The sequence below is a fragment of the Oncorhynchus mykiss genome, chromosome 5, assembly GCF_057628025.1.
Source record: "Oncorhynchus mykiss isolate SJ-2025 chromosome 5, ASM5762802v1, whole genome shotgun sequence".
Classification (NCBI taxonomy): domain Eukaryota; kingdom Metazoa; phylum Chordata; class Actinopteri; order Salmoniformes; family Salmonidae; genus Oncorhynchus; species Oncorhynchus mykiss.
The window spans coordinates 19,174,141-19,191,113 of record NC_143026.1 but is presented as its reverse complement, the minus strand read 5'-3'; the positions used below and the strand labels follow the sequence as shown (position 1 = coordinate 19,191,113).

General features: G+C 49.9%; 1 protein-coding gene across 2 annotated transcripts in view; it reads right to left on the bottom strand.

The window, feature by feature from the left end:
* Positions 1 to 16,973, bottom strand: part of LOC149983189 (uncharacterized) — a 131,570-nt gene that overhangs the window by 18,482 nt on the left and 96,115 nt on the right. The window lies entirely within an intron of this gene.

Below are 16,973 nucleotides of genomic sequence, written 5' to 3'. Positions count from 1 at the left end.
ACCTGCGCAAACTTCCTGTGCTTACCGGGGGCTAGAGAGACCGGGCAGGCACCGTGTTATGCTGTGGTGCACAAGGTGTCTCCAGTGCGGGTGCATAGCCCGGTGCGGTACATACCAGCTCCGCGTATCGGCCGGGCTAGAGTACGCATCGAGCCAAGTGTCATGAAGCCGGCTCTACGCATCTGGTCTCCAGTGCGTCTCCTTGGGCCGGCTTACATGGCACCAGCCTTGCGCTCGGTGTCTCCGGTTTGCCTGCATAGCCCAGTGCGAGCTATTCCACCTCGCCGCACTGGCAGGGCGACCGGGAGTATTCAACCAGGTAAGGTTGGGCAGGCTCGGTGCTCAAGCGCTCCAGTGCGCCTGCACGGTCCGGTCTATCCAGTACCTCCTCCACGCATCAGCCCTCCGGTGGCAGCTCCCCGCACCAGGCTTCCTGTGTGTGTTCTCGGCCCAGTACCACCAGTGCCAGCACCACGCATCAGGCCTACAGTGCGCCTCGCCTGACCAGCGCTGCCAGAGCCTTCCTCCTCTCCAGTGCTGCCGGAGTCTCCCCCCTATCTAGCGCTGCCAGAGCCTTCTTCCTCTACAGCGCTGCCGGAGTCTCCCGCTTGTTCAGCGCAGTCAGAGCCTTCCTCCTCTACAGCGCTGCCGGAGTCTCCCGCCTGTTTAGCGCTGCCAGAGTCTTCCACCTCTACAGCGCTGCCGGAGTCTCCCGCCTGTTCAGAGCTGCCAGTCTGCAAGGAGCTGCCAGTCTGCAAGGAGCTGCCAGTCTGCAAGGAGCTGCCAGTCCGCAAGGAGCTGCCAATCTGCAAGGAGCTGCCAGAGCTGCCAGTCTGCAGGATGCCGCCAGAGCTGCCAGTCTGCAAGGAGCCGCCAGAGCTGCCAGTCTGCAAGGAGCCGCCAGAGCTGCCAGTCTGCAAGGAGCCGCCAGAGCTGCCAGTCTGCATGGAGCAGCTAGAGCCGCCAGTCTGCATGGAGCAGCCAGAGCCGCCAGTCAGCATGGAGCAGCCAGAGCTGCCAGTCTGCATGGAGCAGCCAGAGCCGCCAGTCAGCATGGAGCAGCCAGAGCCGCCAGTCAGCATGGAGCAGCCAGAGCCGCCAGTCAGCATGGAGCAGCCAGAGCCACCAGTCAGCATGGAGCAGCCAGAGCCGCCAGTCAGCATGGAGCAGCCAGAGCCGCCAGTCAGCATGGAGCAGCCAGAGCAGCCAGTCAGCATGGAGCAGCCAGAGCCGCCAGTCAGCATGGAGCAGCCAGAGCAGCCAGTCAGCATGGAGCAGCCAGAGCTGCCAGTCAGCATGGAGCAGCCAGAACTGCCAGTCAGCATGGAGCAGCCAGAGCTTCCAGTCAGCCAGGATCTTCCAGATCCGCTATTCAGCCAGGATCTACCAGCTAGCCAGGATCTGCCAGAGCCAACTACCTGCCTGAGCTTCCTCCCAGTGCTGAGCTTCCTCTCAGTGCTGAGCTTCCTCTCAGTGCTGAGCTTCCTCTCAGTGCTGAGCTACCCCTCAGTCGCGAGCTACCCCTCAGTCCCGAGCTGCCCCTGAGTCCAGTGGGGCCCTTGGTGAGGACTTCTAGGCCAAGGTCGGCGGCGAGGGTCGCCTATCTAAGGACGCAAGGCAAAGGGACTAAGACTTTGTTGGAGTGGGGTCCACGTCCCGAGCCGGAGCCGCCACCGTGGACAGACGCCCACCCGGACCCTCCCCTATGGGTTTAGGTGTGCGGCCGGGGGTCCGCACCTTGGGGGGGGGGGGATTCTGTCACACCCTGGTCTTAGTATTTTGTGTTTTCTTTATTATTTTGGTCAGGCCAGGGTGTCGCATGGGTTTATTTATGTGGTGTGTTTTGTCTTGGGTTTTTTGTTAGGTATTGGGATTGTGGCTTAGTAGGGTTTTCTAGGTAAGTCTATGGCTGTCTGGAGTGGTTCTCAATCAGAGGCAGGTGTTTATCGTTGTCTCTGATTGGGAACCATATTTAGGCAGCCATATTCTTTGTGTGTTTCGTGGGTGATTGTTCCTGTCTCTGTGTTAGTTTGCACCAGATAGGCTGTATAGGTTTTCATGGTACGTTTGTTGTTTTTGTATTGTTCGTGTTTATTCTTTATTAAACATGTATCAAGAATACCACGCTGCATTTTGGTCCGACTCTACTTCGCCTAAAGAAAACCATAACATCTATAAAAGGTTAATGATCTTAATGCCTTAAAGAGAACCAAAACAGTAATTTGATTCCTACAGTCTTAAAGCTGGTCCATCAGCAGCTCTCTACCAATTACTACGACTACTTTCATTGCTAATAAAGGATGGCACACACAGGTTGAGAACCAATTTCACTGTTTAGTTCCGTTGTCAAGGCTACTTTCCTTTCCTATTGAATTTCATCAATTTTAGAGCAGCAGAACGAAAGCAGAAATAATAAAGGCTTCAGCTCTGTCTCCATTTGTACTCGGTGGGGATCTTCCAGAGCTAAACTATTACAACCCCAGCATGGATTGGAATAACAGTCTATGATAAATTAATAGAGCCGTAACGCTAGAGTACTGGGAGAAAAACACCCATAAAAATCTATTCATTTTAATTATGGTGCATAAAAAGGGGAAGTAAGGAGAACTCAAGCGTCCCTGTTGGTATTCTCTCTGCACTGATTTATTTAAGAATGTGTCCTTGTCAGCACTTTAACCCTCCCGTGGTCCTGGGGTCAGGGTGACCCAGGCCCTGTGTGTGGAGGGCTCCCCTTTCTGTGCTCTGGGCTCGCGGGTCAGAGTGACCAAGGTCCTGTGTGTGGAGGGCTGGCGCTCTTGCGCTGGCGGGTCAGAGCGACCGTGCCAGCCACTGGCGAGGCGTGTGCGTTTGAGTGTAGTAGAGAGTCTGCGAGTGTGGCGAGGCTGTGCCCGGCTCCCCGCTCTGCGCTCTGGGCTCTGGCCTCACCGCTGCAAGCCGCTACACAGGTCTGGACGTGCCTCGCCGTGTGCTAGAGAGCAGCCGAGTGTTAGAGTTGCGCTCTGCGCTCCTGAGTCAGAGCGACCCTGCCAGCCACTGGCGAGGCGTGTGCCTTCGAGCTTAGTAGAGAGTCTGCTAGTGTGGCGAGGCTGTGCCCGGCTCCCCGCTCTGCGCTCTGTGCTCTGGCCTCACCGCTGCAAGCCGCTACACAGGTCCGGACGTGCCTCGCTGTGTGCTAGAGAGCAGCCGAGTGTTGTAGTTGCGCTCTGCGCTCGTGGGTCAGAGCGACCCAGACCCTGTGTTTCCAGGGCTGGCGCTCTGCGCTCTGCGCTCCTGAGTCAGAGCGACCCTGTCAGCCACTGGCGAGGCGTGTGCCGTGGAGCATAGTAGAGTGTCTGCAAGTGTCTGCAAGTGTCTGCGAGTGTGGCGAGGTTGTGCCCGGCTCCCCGCTCTGCGCTCTGCGCTCGTGGGTCAGAGCGACCCTGTCAGCCGCTGCACAGGTCCATAAGTGCCCCGCTGTGTGCTAGAGAGCAGCCGAGTGTTCTTGTTGCGCTCTGCGCTCGTGGGTCAGTGCGACCCAGGCCCAGGGCTGGCGCTCTGCGCTCTGCTCTCTGCGAGTCAGAGCGACCCTGTCAGCCACTGGCTAGGCGTATGGCGTGGAGCGTAGTAGAGCGTCAGCGAGTGTGGCGAGGTTGTGCGCTCGTGGGTCAGAGCGACCCTGCCAGCCACTACACAGGTCCGGACGTGCCCCAGTGTGTGCTAGAGAGCAGCCGAGTGTTATTGTTGCTCGGCTGGGGTGGGTCGACTGCACACGGCTACACACGAGCGCACAAGCGAGCCTCAAGCATTTTCGGGTCTCGGTCTCCCGCGTAAGCCGGCCGACCGACCCTACGTAGAGAGGATACTAATATTGTCAGCGGCACCCACCCACACACACACACACACACACACACACAAAGTGACCGGTGCCCCACCCGTGCCAAGTGCGCTCTTGCCCGCAGCTCAGCGGACCCGATCAGTGGAGCCGAGCGGCCATGGCCGCGCGTTTTAAGGCCGCGCAGGTTCTAGAACAGATCTTGTCCAGCGTGGACCAAGAAGACTACTCGGATTGCCAGGAGGAGGAGGAGGAAGAGGTTTCCGAAGACGAAGACGGGGAGGAATACAACCCCAAGCGCCGCGAGGTCGACGATGCCTCTTCTCCCTCTTCTGAGGGAGAGCAGCCCGAGGAAGAGCTGCACGAGGACGAGCACGAGGACGAGCGCGAGGACCGCGGCGAGGAAGAGATCTCCTCGGCCCCGGACCAACGGGAGCCGCCGTTGCTGTCGAAAAACGGCAAAATCGCGGGGCCCTCGCGATCTGCCACGTCCGGCCGGACCAGACTCCGGGCCCCACGGCCTATGCCGCGACACAGGCCCGCGACATCGCGTCCGCCTTCCACCTGTTTGTCACACCGGCGATAGAAAGGATAATTGTGGAAATGACGAACCTGCACGGGGCCAGAAAATACGGCGACGGCTGGCGACCCATGGACGCCACGGACCTGCGCGCCTACGTAGGGCTGCTGATCCTAGCGGGCGTCTACAGGTCCCGGGGCGAGGCCGCGGCAAGCCTGTGGGACGCCGAGAGCGGCAGGACCGTGTTCCGAGCCACCATGCCGCTCAAGGTCTTTCACAGGTACTCGAGGCTGCTGCGATTCGACGACCGCCAGTCGAGACCTGCCAGACTCGCCACGGACAAACTCACGGCCATACGTCACCTGCGACAACTTCTTCACCTCCTACGACCTGGGCCAGCGGCTCCTCGAGAGACAAGTCTGGGACCTGTGGGAGGCGCGGCTGCAACCCGGCCCTCTACAACCCGGGGCCCGACGTGACGGTGGACGAGCAACTGGTCCCGTTCAGAGGTACTGTGCTTGTGGTTGTGCTTGCGCGTGCGCGCACGCATGTGCTTATATGTCTATACAGAGAGCAGCGGTACAAGCAGCGGCTGTAGCAGCGCTGGCAGCGTGTGTAACACAAAAGTTGGCCCTTGGCCCCCGTGACACAGTAACCACACCAATGTCTTGTCCCCTTTCCAAAAGGCCGCTGTCCTTTCCGGTTGTACATCCCCAGCAAGCAGGCCAAATACGGCATCAAGTCGTGGGTGGCCTGCGACGCCAAGTCCAGCTACGCTTGGAAGATGCAAGTGTACACCGGCAAGGTGGCCGGCGGAGGCCCCGAGAAGAACCAGGGGATGCGCGTCGTCCTCGATCTGACAGCGTCGTCCTCGGGCCTGAGCGGTCGCAAAGTCACCTGCGACAACTTCTTCACCTCCTACGACCTGGGCCAGCGGCTCCTCGAGAGGAACCTCACCATGGTGGGCACGGTGAGAAAGAACAAGGCCGAGCTCCCGGCCGCGCTGCTCGAGTCCAGGGGCAGACAGGTCCTGTCCTCCAGGTTCGCCTTCACGCCCACCGCCACTCTGGTGTCCTACCTGGCAAAGAGAAACAAGAACGTGCTACTTTTGAGCACGCTGCACACAGAGGGCCACATTAGCGATCGCCGCGACAGGAAGCCGGCCCTCATCCTAGACTACAACTGCAACAAGGGCGGCGTGGACAACCTAGACAAGGTGGTGGGCACCTACAGCTGCAGACGGATGACTGCCCGCTGGCCCCTGGTCGTCTTCCACAACATCCTCAACGTGTCCTCCTACAACGCCTTTGTCATCTGGCGAGAGATCAAGCCTGACTGGATGCCTGGCAAGCGGAACAAGCGCAGGGTGTTCCTCGAGCAGGCACTCGTGAAGCCGCTGATCCAAAGAAGGCAGCATCTGCCCCGCACCGAAGCGGCGTCAGCCCTTGTCAAAGTCCTACAGAGTGCTATGGCGGCGGCCGCTGAGGCGCCTCGTGATCAACAGCGCGAGGGCCCCGCCGCTGGAACGGCCGCTGTCCCGCTCGTTGCCCCGGCCATCGGGGCAAGTAAGAGGAAGAGGTGTCAGCTCTGCCCAGCCAAGAAGGACTCCAAGACACACACGGTGTGCTGCAGGTGTAAGAAATACATCTGCAAAGGCTGTTCACACGCCTACTGTCACACTTGCGCACATTGGGCCTTTAGCCAGGACGGGACAAGGTGACCCGGAGGACGCGGGGACTAGAGACAATACCAGGACAACGAGAGGGTTAAACATCTGCTTCCCAAACCAAACCAAATAACTTCCAGGAGCCGGACTGGGGACCGTTGCTGCAGGCTCCGGACTGGGGACCGTCTCTGCAGGGTCCTTGCCATGGATCATCACTACAGGCTCCGGGCCATGGATCATCACTTGAGGATTCGTGCCATGGATCATCATTGGAGGCTTCGGACCATGGATCATCACTGGAGGCTTCGTACGTGGAGCCGGAACAGGTCTCACCGGACTGAGGAGACGTACTGGAAGCCTGGTGCGTGGAGCTGCCACAACACGTCCTGGCTGGATACCCACTTTAGCTTGGTGAGTGTGGAGAGCTGGCACGAGACGCACTGGGCTATGAAGGCGCACTGGAGACATAGTAAGTAGAGCCGGCGCAGGATATGCTGGCCGTGGAGGCGCACTGGAGGTCTGGAGCATAGAGCTGGCACAAAGCGTCCTGGCTGAATCCCCCCTGTAGTATGGCAAGTGAGGGGAGCTGGAACAGGCCACACTGGGTTGTGCTGGCGAACTGGGGATACCATGCATAGATCTGGAGCAGGATATCCTGGACCGAAGAGACGCACCGGAGGCCAGGATGCTGAGCCGGTAAAATCCGTCCTGGCTGAATGCCCACTCTAGCACGGCAACTGCAGGGAGCTTGCACAGAGCTCACCGGGCTGTGGATGCGCACTGAAGGCATGGTGCGCAGAACCGGATAACACGGTGCTTGACCGGTCACTCGCTCCCCACGGTAAGCATGGGGAGTTGGCTCAGGTCTGAACTCTGACTCTGCCAATCTCCCCGTGTGTCCCCCAAAAAATTGTTTTGGGGGGCTGCCTCTCATGCTTGCTTTGTTTGTGTAACTCCTCGTAACGTTGCCGTTCCGTTTTCGCTGCCTCCATCTCCTCCTTCGGACGACGATACTCCCTGGCCCTTGTCCAGGGTCCTGCTCCCTCCAGGATTTCCTCCCAGGTCCAGGCCCCCCGACCACGCTGCTTGGTCCGTTGGTGGTGGGATTTTCTGTTACGGCTGTCGTCGGAATGAGACCAAGGTGCAGCGTGGTAGGCCTACATTTTTTATTTAGTAAATGAACACCAAAAAAACAAGAAAGATAAACGACACGTAAAGTATAGTAGTGCTAAACCAGCAACTAACAAAAACAAGATCCCACAACAGAAAGTGGGAAAAAGAGCTGCCTAAGTATGATTCCCAATCAGAGACAATGATAGACAGCTGCCTCTGATTGGGAACCATACTCGGCCAAAAACAAAGAAATAGACAACATTGAATGCCCACCCCAAATCACACCCTGACCTAACCAAAAAGAGAAATAAAAAGGCTCTCTAAGGTCAGGGCGTGACAATAACAGCTTGACTGTCCCGAATAGGACACACACACATTTTAGGTTATATTCCATTTCCTGTTACTTATATAAATAAGTATAGTTTAAACCCAATGACTGTATACAATGCCTTCAGAAAATATTCAGACCCTTTGACATTTTTCACATTTCACATGCATCTACACAAAATACCCCATAATGACTAAGCAAAAACAGATTTTTAGAAATGTTTTCAAACTTATTCAGCCTAAAAAAAATTAAATATCACATTTACATAAGTATTCATACCCTTTACTCAGTACTTTGTTGAAGCATCTTTGGTGGCGATTACAGCCTCAAGTCTTCTTGGGTATGACACTAAAAGCTTGGCACACCTGTATTTGGGGAGTTTCTCCCATTACTCTCTTCAGATCTTCTCAAGCTATGTCAGGTTGGATGGGGAGCGTCCCTGCACAGCTATTTTCAGGTCTCTCCAGAGATGTTCGATTGGGTTGAAGTCCAGGCTCTGGCTGGGCCACTCAAGGACATTCAGAGACTTGTCCTGTAACCACTCCTGTGTTGTCTTGGTTGTGTGCTTAGGGTTGTTGTCCTGTTGGAAGGTGAACTTTCGCCCAGTTTGAGGTCCTGTGCGCTCTGGAGCAGGATTTCATCAAGGATCTCTCTGTACTTTGCTCTGTTCATCTTTCCCTCGATCCTGACTAGTCTCCCAGTCCCTGCTGGGAGATTAGTCAGGAACATCCCCACTGCATGATACTGCCACCACCATGCTTCACCGTAGGGATGGTGCCAGGTGTCCCCCAGACGTGACGCTTGGCATTCAGGCTACAGAGAACCATCTTGGTTTCTTCAGACCAGAGAATCTTGTTTCTCATGGTCTGAGAGTCCTTTAGATGCCTTTTTGCAAACTCCAAGAGGGTTGTCACATGTCTTCTACCATAAAGGCCTGATTGGTGGAGTGCTGTAAAGATGGTTGTCCTTCTGGAAGGTTCTCCCATCTCCACAGAGGAACTCTAGCTCTGTCAGAATTACCCTCAGGTTCTTGGTCACCTCCGGGACCAAGGTCCTTCTCCTCTGATTGGTCAGTTTGGCGTCCAGCTCTATGAAGAGTCTTTGTGGTTCCAAACTTCTTCCATTTAAGAATGATGGAGGCCACTATGTTCTTGGGGACCTTAAATTCTGCAGAAATATTTTGGTACCCTTCCCCTTATCTGTGTTTCAACACAATCCTGTTTCAGAGCTCTATGGACAATTCCTTTGACCTCATGGCTTGGTTTTTGCTCTGACATGCACTATCAACTGTGGGACCTTATATAGACAGGTGTGTGCCTTTCCAAATCATGTCCAATCAATTGAATTTACCACAGGTAGACTCCAATCAAGTTCCAGAAACATCTCAAGATGATCAATGGAAACAGGATGCACCTGAGTTCAATTTTGAGTCTAATAGCAAAGGGCCCCGATTATCAATATAAATATATATATATTTGGGTTGAAGTCCAGAGCCTGGACTTCAACCCAATCGAACATCTCTGGAGAGACCTGAAAATAGCTGTGCAGGGACGCTCCCCATCCAACCAGACATAGCTTGATATATATAAAAAATGTTTTTGCTTTGTCATTATTGGGAAAAACATTTATTTAATCAATTTTAGAATGAGGGTGTAACGTAACTAAATGTGGAAAAAGGGAAGGGGTCTGAAAACTTTCCAAATGCACTTTTACAGAAGCAGTAGCCAATCTGACAAGGATAAAGAAGTGTATGTTGGTGTCGTAGCATGCTGCTGGCATATCTCTCTCTCTCTCTCTGGGGCTAGGCCTAAGCTTATCTTCCTTTATATCTATATTTTAAATATTAATATTGTACATTGGACGCCTAAGCCTATAAGCCTATGCATGCAATGCCCTGATGCATTTAGTGCTCAAATCCAGAGGTGTGTACTCAAGTCACATGACTTGGACTCGAGTCTGACTCCAGTCACAATATTGATGACTTGAGACTCGAATTGAAATAAAATATAATAACTTGAGACTTGATTTTGACCTGGAACCTCAAGACTCGGGACTCAACTTTGTTTTGAGACTTTAAATGATCTGGCCAGGATTTGTAACATTTTGTCACTCCTTTTGTGGCAGAGAGTTAAAAAAAAAGATCTGTTCGTGAAACGCACACTAGGTCCTCGGATTGGACCAGCAAACTGTCAATCAACACAGGTCGTGTGACCTAGTGCTGTGAAAAGGTTTTAAGGGGTTTCGTCTGTGAAACTGACTGGGAAAAATATTTTCATACTGTATATATTTGAATAGGCTAAATATAGCCTACCATTTGTATTTTATATGTATACCTTTGCTTATTCGATCTGATCACTAACATAGGCCTACCGCATTGCATTAAATTCTTGTTTAAAAAACATCTAATCTGTGCTTCATAACCAAAAAGTTGCATGTCTTAACTGTTGGCCAATGACCAGTCATCAGCACATATCCAGATTAGCGACCAGAAACCTCTTGTTTAATTTTCTCCAGTTTTGCCTGGCAAAACAGAGTAGTTTTACCAAAGTTAATGTTGTCCATATACAGAACAATTTAGCAATCTACTACAGACACACCTTTGCCACAACAATAGGCAACCTGGTGATTTCATTGATCATTTTCAGATAGGCCTAGTTTGGGTGGTTTATAATTACATACCTCAGTGGTGGTATTGGCTATATGTCTAAAGATAACTGTTACATTGCACTACCTTCAATGCACTACCTTCAATACTAATGGGATGAATATATTTGTGAGGAAGAAAAAGGCTACCGACAGATCATACTTTCCAGCCGATCCTGAAACCTCCGCTGCCTACAGGTGGTCCATATGATCCTGCTGGCTTTGGACACCAGAGAAGTGATGATATGACATGATATCCCTAGCACAGGAGGTAAGCTGCACCTTAATTGGGAAGGCAGTCAGGTCACCTATGATACAAGTCAGTATTTGACATCCATGGACTTCTGAGGACGTCAGGAGATTACGTGGAAACTAGCCACTAGGGGCAACAGTGAGCATCTGCCTCTGAGTCTAAAGGTTGTACATTCGAATCCAGTGATTGAAAGTTGTTTTTTGTATTTTTGTTTTAAGCCTATTCCAAACCTTAACCATTCGGAGTTATTGCTTTACCTCAAGAATTTGGATTTAATGCCTGAACTTTCCCTAACTTTAACATTTTGGAATTAATGCCTAATTTAACCTTAAACACTTGAAATTTGACGTTTGGAACAACTTTGAAATTTGATGTTTGAGAAACATGGATGAACGTCTATATCTGATGTGAGACTGTGAGAGCTGGTAGGGGGAGGACCTGCTCGTGGTAAAGGCTGGTAGGGGGAGGACCTGCTCGTGGTAAAGGCTGGTAGGGGGAGGACCTGCTCGTGGTAAAGGCTGGTAGGGGGAGGACCTGCTCGTGGTAAAGGCTGGTAGGGGGAGGACATGCTCGTGGTAAAGGCTGGTAGGGGGAGGACCTGCTCGTGGTAAAGGCTGGTAGGGGGAGGACCTGCTCGTGGTAAAGGCTGGTAGGGGGAGGACCTGCTCGTGGTAAAGGCTGGTAGGGGGAGGACCTGCTCGTGGTAAAGGCTGGCAGGGGGAGGACCTGCTCGTGGTAAAGGCTGGTAGGGGGAGGACCTGCTCGTGGTAAAGGCTGGTAGGGGGAGGACCTGCTCGTGGTAAAGGCTGGTAGGGGGAGGACCTGCTCGTGGTAAAGGCTGGTAGGGGGAGGACCTGCTCGTGGTAAAGGCTGGTAGGGGGAGGACCTGCTCGTGGTAAAGGCTGGTAGGGGGAGGACCTGCTCGTGGTAAAGGCTGGTAGGGGGAGGACCTGCTCGTGGTAAAGGCTGGTAGGGGGAGGACCTGCTCGTGGTAAAGGCTGGTAGGGGGAGGACCTGCTCGTGGTAAAGGCTGGTAGGGGGAGGACCTGCTCGTGGTAAAGGCTGGTAGGGTGAGGACCTGCTCGTGGTAAAGGCTGGTAGGGGGAGGACCTGCTCGTGGTAAAGGCTGGTAGGGGGAGGACCTGCTCGTGGTAAAGGCTGGTAGGGTGAGGACCTGCTCGTGGTAAAGGCTGGTAGGGGGAGGACCTGCTCGTGGTAAAGGCTGGTAGGGGGAGGACCTGCTCGTGGTAAAGGCTGGTAGGGTGAGGACCTGCTCGTGGTAAAGGCTGGTAGGGGGATGACCTGCTCGTGGTAAAGGCTGGAGCGGAATAAGTGGAATGTTATCAAACACATCAAACATATGGTTTCCATGTGTTTTAATGCCATTCCATTTGCCCCTTTCCGGCCATTATTATGAGCTGTTCTGCCCTCAGCAGCCTCCTGTGAACCCTAATTGATATTTACTGCCAAGATGAATGACTTTCAGCTCAAAATGCAGGTGTAAACACAGTTTATTTCTGTATCTTGTGTTTGGAAAATGCATCACCGTTTATGGCTGTAATGACAGGCTACGTTTGCGAAACGATTGTGCGCACCTGTGCACCCGTGCATGTGCGTGCTCAGGTCGCAGGTCAAAAAGTTTGAAAACCACTGAGCTAGCGGATAGATTGCTGATTTGCTGTACAGATATAGTATCGGGTGCAGCACAAACGTCAAATTGTAGCGAGAGAGGATTGCCATAAATGAATGTGCAGCTACCAAAATGTCTTGTTGATCAAGAATATGAACCGTTTATTTTGCGAGCTCACCAGCAACAGGGCATAAAGCAACAATTACTAGCATATGCCTACTGTTCTTTTGGTTTAGTTGGCATTTGGAACTTTCTGTAAAAATAAATGATTACATAATGAAAAATGTGTTGTAGATAAAATAATGAAAAGGGCTGTCTGGTAGCCTCAATACATAGACAAAGATCTGTAATTGAACAACTCATTGCCTGTATAGATTTTTTTGAGACTCGACTGGAGACTTGGACCTTGTGACTTGAGACTTGCTTGTGACTCGAATAATAGTGACTTGGTCCCACCTCTGCTCAAATCAACTGAACAGTGAAGTGAACAATTATTATTTTAGGAAAGTAAAAACCAATAGAACAATAGAATATAAAGCTTATGCTTTATATTGCTTATGCTACACATCAAAACACAAGGATTATCCCTTGTTTATTGATGGTGCTGGCTGCGTGGGTGAACACCCTACTGGCTTATGCACCCAATGTATATTTGACCATTACATTTATCAAATGTCCAATAAATTAAAATCTTCTCAGTCACTTGTCCGGCTCCTAATTTTCCTAACGGAAACCCTGGTATATAGTAGGCCTATATATATAGTATAGGCTATTGTAGGCTACAAAATAAACTTTCCAGTGACACTGACTCACCCAATGATGAAGATGCAGAATAGGCTAATTACTGATGAAGGCTGATGTGCTTGTGCCAATATATAAACTTTGAAAATCAGTGCTGTTCGCTCAGAATCTAACAAAAGTTGTGTTATTTTTTCTTCTACAGACAGATTAGTCTTCTCTTTTGGGCAGTAGGCATTTGCTTTCCAAACGGTAGGGAAATTGGGAAATTTGTCAAAGGCAAACTGACAGCCGCAATCAACCATAGAAATATAATCCATAGACGGTAGTTCCCATTCAAGTCAGGTCTGGCAGCCATTACTAATGTACCCATGAGTTTAACAGTCAAAGTGCCAGGGTTAGAGGTTCCAAAGTCCTTCTATGGTTTACATCTATGGCCACAACGCAACAAGCTGTTCTATTTTTGGCGCACATACTGCCCACGGTGTTGACTTTCCAACTGTAAATGCTTCTGATTAAACTTAATCCACAGCCATTTTTTTTAGCCATTGATCCTCGGTGGCTAAATGATGCTCTCTGGTGTAGTATTTTGAATTATTTTATTTATGTCTGTTCAGACAGGAGTAATATAAGTTTGGGCAAAATATTTTTATAGCCTAATTTGCTGCAGCACCCACACCACCCCTACTTCCGTGGCCATGGGAGTGTGTGTGCATTTGTGTCTTACCCATTCTTGCATATTCTATTTTGCATCATAGATTGTGTGTGCCTGCAGACAATTTGTATGTGTGTCTACTTTATTGTGTGTGTTTGGTGTGTGTGTGCATGTGTGTGTGTGTGTGTGCCCCTGCGTGGGTGCTTGTGTGTGTTGTATACATATGATTGGCCATGACTGTGCTTTATCATGCATACAGTACACATACTTTCACACTCAAATACTCACATGTGGAGAAGACAGGCTTGTACTAAACCAACGGTCCGCTGTGACAATTTCCGTGGCACTCTACCAAGGGTCAAGTTGTGTGTGTGTGTGTGTATGTGTGTGTGAGCATGCGTGTACACACGTCCATGCTCACAACACAAGCTGTGGTGACAAAATGCATGCCATCTGTGCACACAGGAGATTTCACACTCTTGCCCACGTCTAAACTGTGCCAGTATTCCCAGTGGACTTTGACCAATTAACACATAGTGCCACAGAGGAACCAGTAAAGCCTGTTGTGGATGACACACCATGATGAAACCTGCAGTGAACAGATTGGTGGAAGCAGTAATGTTTTGTGTTTGAGTTACATAAAGTTTACAGCTTATGCTGGCAATTCCAGCTAAATGCAAGGACATTTGGCATTGACCCATTAGACAAGGTTAGTACCATGGAGACTTTAGACAAGGTTAGCGCCATTGAGGTTTTAGACAAGGTTAGCTCCATTGAGGCTTTAGACAAGGTTAGTACCATTGAGACTTTAGACAAGGTTAGCTCCATTGAGGCTTTAGACAAGGTTAGTATCATTGAGGCTTTAGACAAGGTTAGTACCATTGAGGCTTTAGACAAGGTTAGTACCATTGAGACTTTAGACAAGGTTAGTACCATTGAACCTTTATACAAGGTTAGCTCCATTGAGGCTTTAGACAAGGTTAGTACCATTGAGACTTTAGACAAGGTTAGCACCATTGAGACTTTTGACAAGGTTAGCTCCATTGAGGCTTTAGACAAGGTTAGCTCCATTGAGGCTTTGGACAAGGTTAGTACCATTGAGACTTTAGAAAAGGTTAGCACCATTGAGACTTTTGACAAGGTTAGCTCCATTGAGGATTTAGACAAGGCTAGTACCATTGAGACTTTAGACAAGGTTGGCACCATTGAGACTTTTGACAAGGTTAGCACCATTGAGGCTTTAGACAAGGTTAGCACCATTGAGACTTTTGACAAGGTTAGCTCCATTGAGACTTTTGACAAGGTTAGCACCATTGAGACTTTAGACAAGGTTAGCTCCATTGAGACTTTTGACAAGGTTAGCGCCATTGAGACTTTAGACAAGGTTAGCTCCATTGAGACTTTTGACAAGGTTAGCTCCATTGAGACTTTAGACAAGGTTAGTACCATTGAACATTTAGACAAGGTTAGCACCATTGAGCCTTTAGACAAGGTTAGCACCATTGAGACTTTAGACAAGGTTAGCACCATTGAGACTTTAGACAAGGTTAGCTGCATTGAGACTTTAGACAAGGTTAGTACCATTGAACCTTTATACAAGGTTAGCTCCATTGAGGCTTTAGACAAGGTTAGTACCATTGAGACTTTAGACAAGGTTAGCACCATTGAGACTTTTGACAAGGTTAGCTCCATTGAGGCTTTAGACAAGGTTAGCTCCATTGAGGCTTTGGACAAGGTTAGTACCATTGAGACTTTAGAAAAGGTTAGCACCATTGAGACTTTTGACAAGGTTAGCTCCATTGAGGATTTAGACAAGGCTAGTACCATTGAGACTTTAGACAAGGTTGGCACCATTGAGACTTTTGACAAGGTTAGCACCATTGAGGCTTTAGACAAGGTTAGCACCATTGAGACTTTTGACAAGGTTAGCTCCATTGAGACTTTTGACAAGGTTAGCACCATTGAGACTTTAGACAAGGTTAGCTCCATTGAGACTTTTGACAAGGTTAGCGCCATTGAGACTTTAGACAAGGTTAGCTCCATTGAGACTTTTGACAAGGTTAGCTCCATTGAGACTTTAGACAAGGTTAGTACCATTGAACATTTAGACAAGGTTAGCACCATTGAGCCTTTAGACAAGGTTAGCACCATTGAGACTTTAGACAAGGTTAGCACCATTGAGACATTAGACAAGGTTATCTCCATTGAGACTTTAGACAAGGTTAGCTGCATTGAGACTTTAGACAAGGTTAGCGCCATTGAACCTTTAGACAAGGTTAGCACCATTGAACCTTTAGACAAGGTTAGTACCATTAAACATTTAGACAAGGTTAGCACCATTGAACCTTTAGACAAGGTTAGCACCATTGAGACTTTAGACAAGGTTAGCACCATTGAGACTTTAGACAAGGTTAGCTCCATTGAGACTTTAGACAAGGTTAGCTGCATTGACCCTTTAGACAAGGTTAGCACCATTGAGACTTTAGACAAGGTTAGCACCATTGACCCTTTAGACAAGGTTAGCGCCATTGAACCTTTAGACAAGGTTAGCACCATTGAACCTTTAGACAAGGTTAGCACCATTAACCCTTTAGATCAGGTAAGCTCCATTGACCCTTTAGACAAGGTTAGCTCCATTAATCCTTTAGACAAGGTTAGCTCCATTTAACCTTTAGACAAGGTTAGCACCATTAACCCTTTAGACAAGGTTAGCACCATTGAGGCTTTAGACAAGGTTAGCTGCATTGACCCTTTAGAAAAGGTTAGCACTACTGACCCTTTAGATCAGGTTAGCTCCATTGACCCTTTAGACAAGGTTAGCGCCATTGGCCCTTTAGATCAGGTTAGCTCCATTGACCCTTTAGATCAGGTTAGCACCATTAACCCTTTAGACAAGGTTAGCACCATTAACCCTTTAGACAAGGTTAGCGCCATTGACCCTTTAGATCAGGTTATTACCATTAACCCTTTAGACAAGGTTAGCGCCATTGACCCTTTAGATCAGGTTAGCACCATTAACCCTTTAGACAAGGTAGCACCATTGACCCTTTAGATCAGGTTAGCTCCATTGACCGTTTAGACAAGGTTAGCACCATTAACCCTTTAGACAAGGTTAGCGCCATTGACCCTTTAGATCAGGTTAGCACCATTAACCCTTTAGACAAGGTGAGCTCCATTGACCCTTTAGACAAGGTGAGCTCCATTGACCCTTTAGACAAGGTTAGCACCATTAACCCTTTAGACAAGGTAGCACCATTGACCCTTTAGATCAGATTAGCTCCATTGACCGTTTAGACAAGGTTAGCACCATTAACCCTTTAGACAAGGTTAGCGCCATTGACCCTTTAGATCAGGTTAGCACCATTAACCCTTTAGACAAGGTGAGCTCCATTGACCCTTTAGACAAGGTGAGCTCCATTGACCCTTTAGACAAGGTTAGTACCATTGAACCTTTAGACAAGGTTAGTTCCATTAACCCTTTAGACAAGGTTAGCACCATTAACCCTTTAGACAAGGTGAGCTCTATTGACCCTTTAGACAAGGTTAGCGCCATTGAGGCTTTAGACAAGGTTAACTCCATTAACCCTTTAGACAAGGTTAGTACCATTGAACCTTT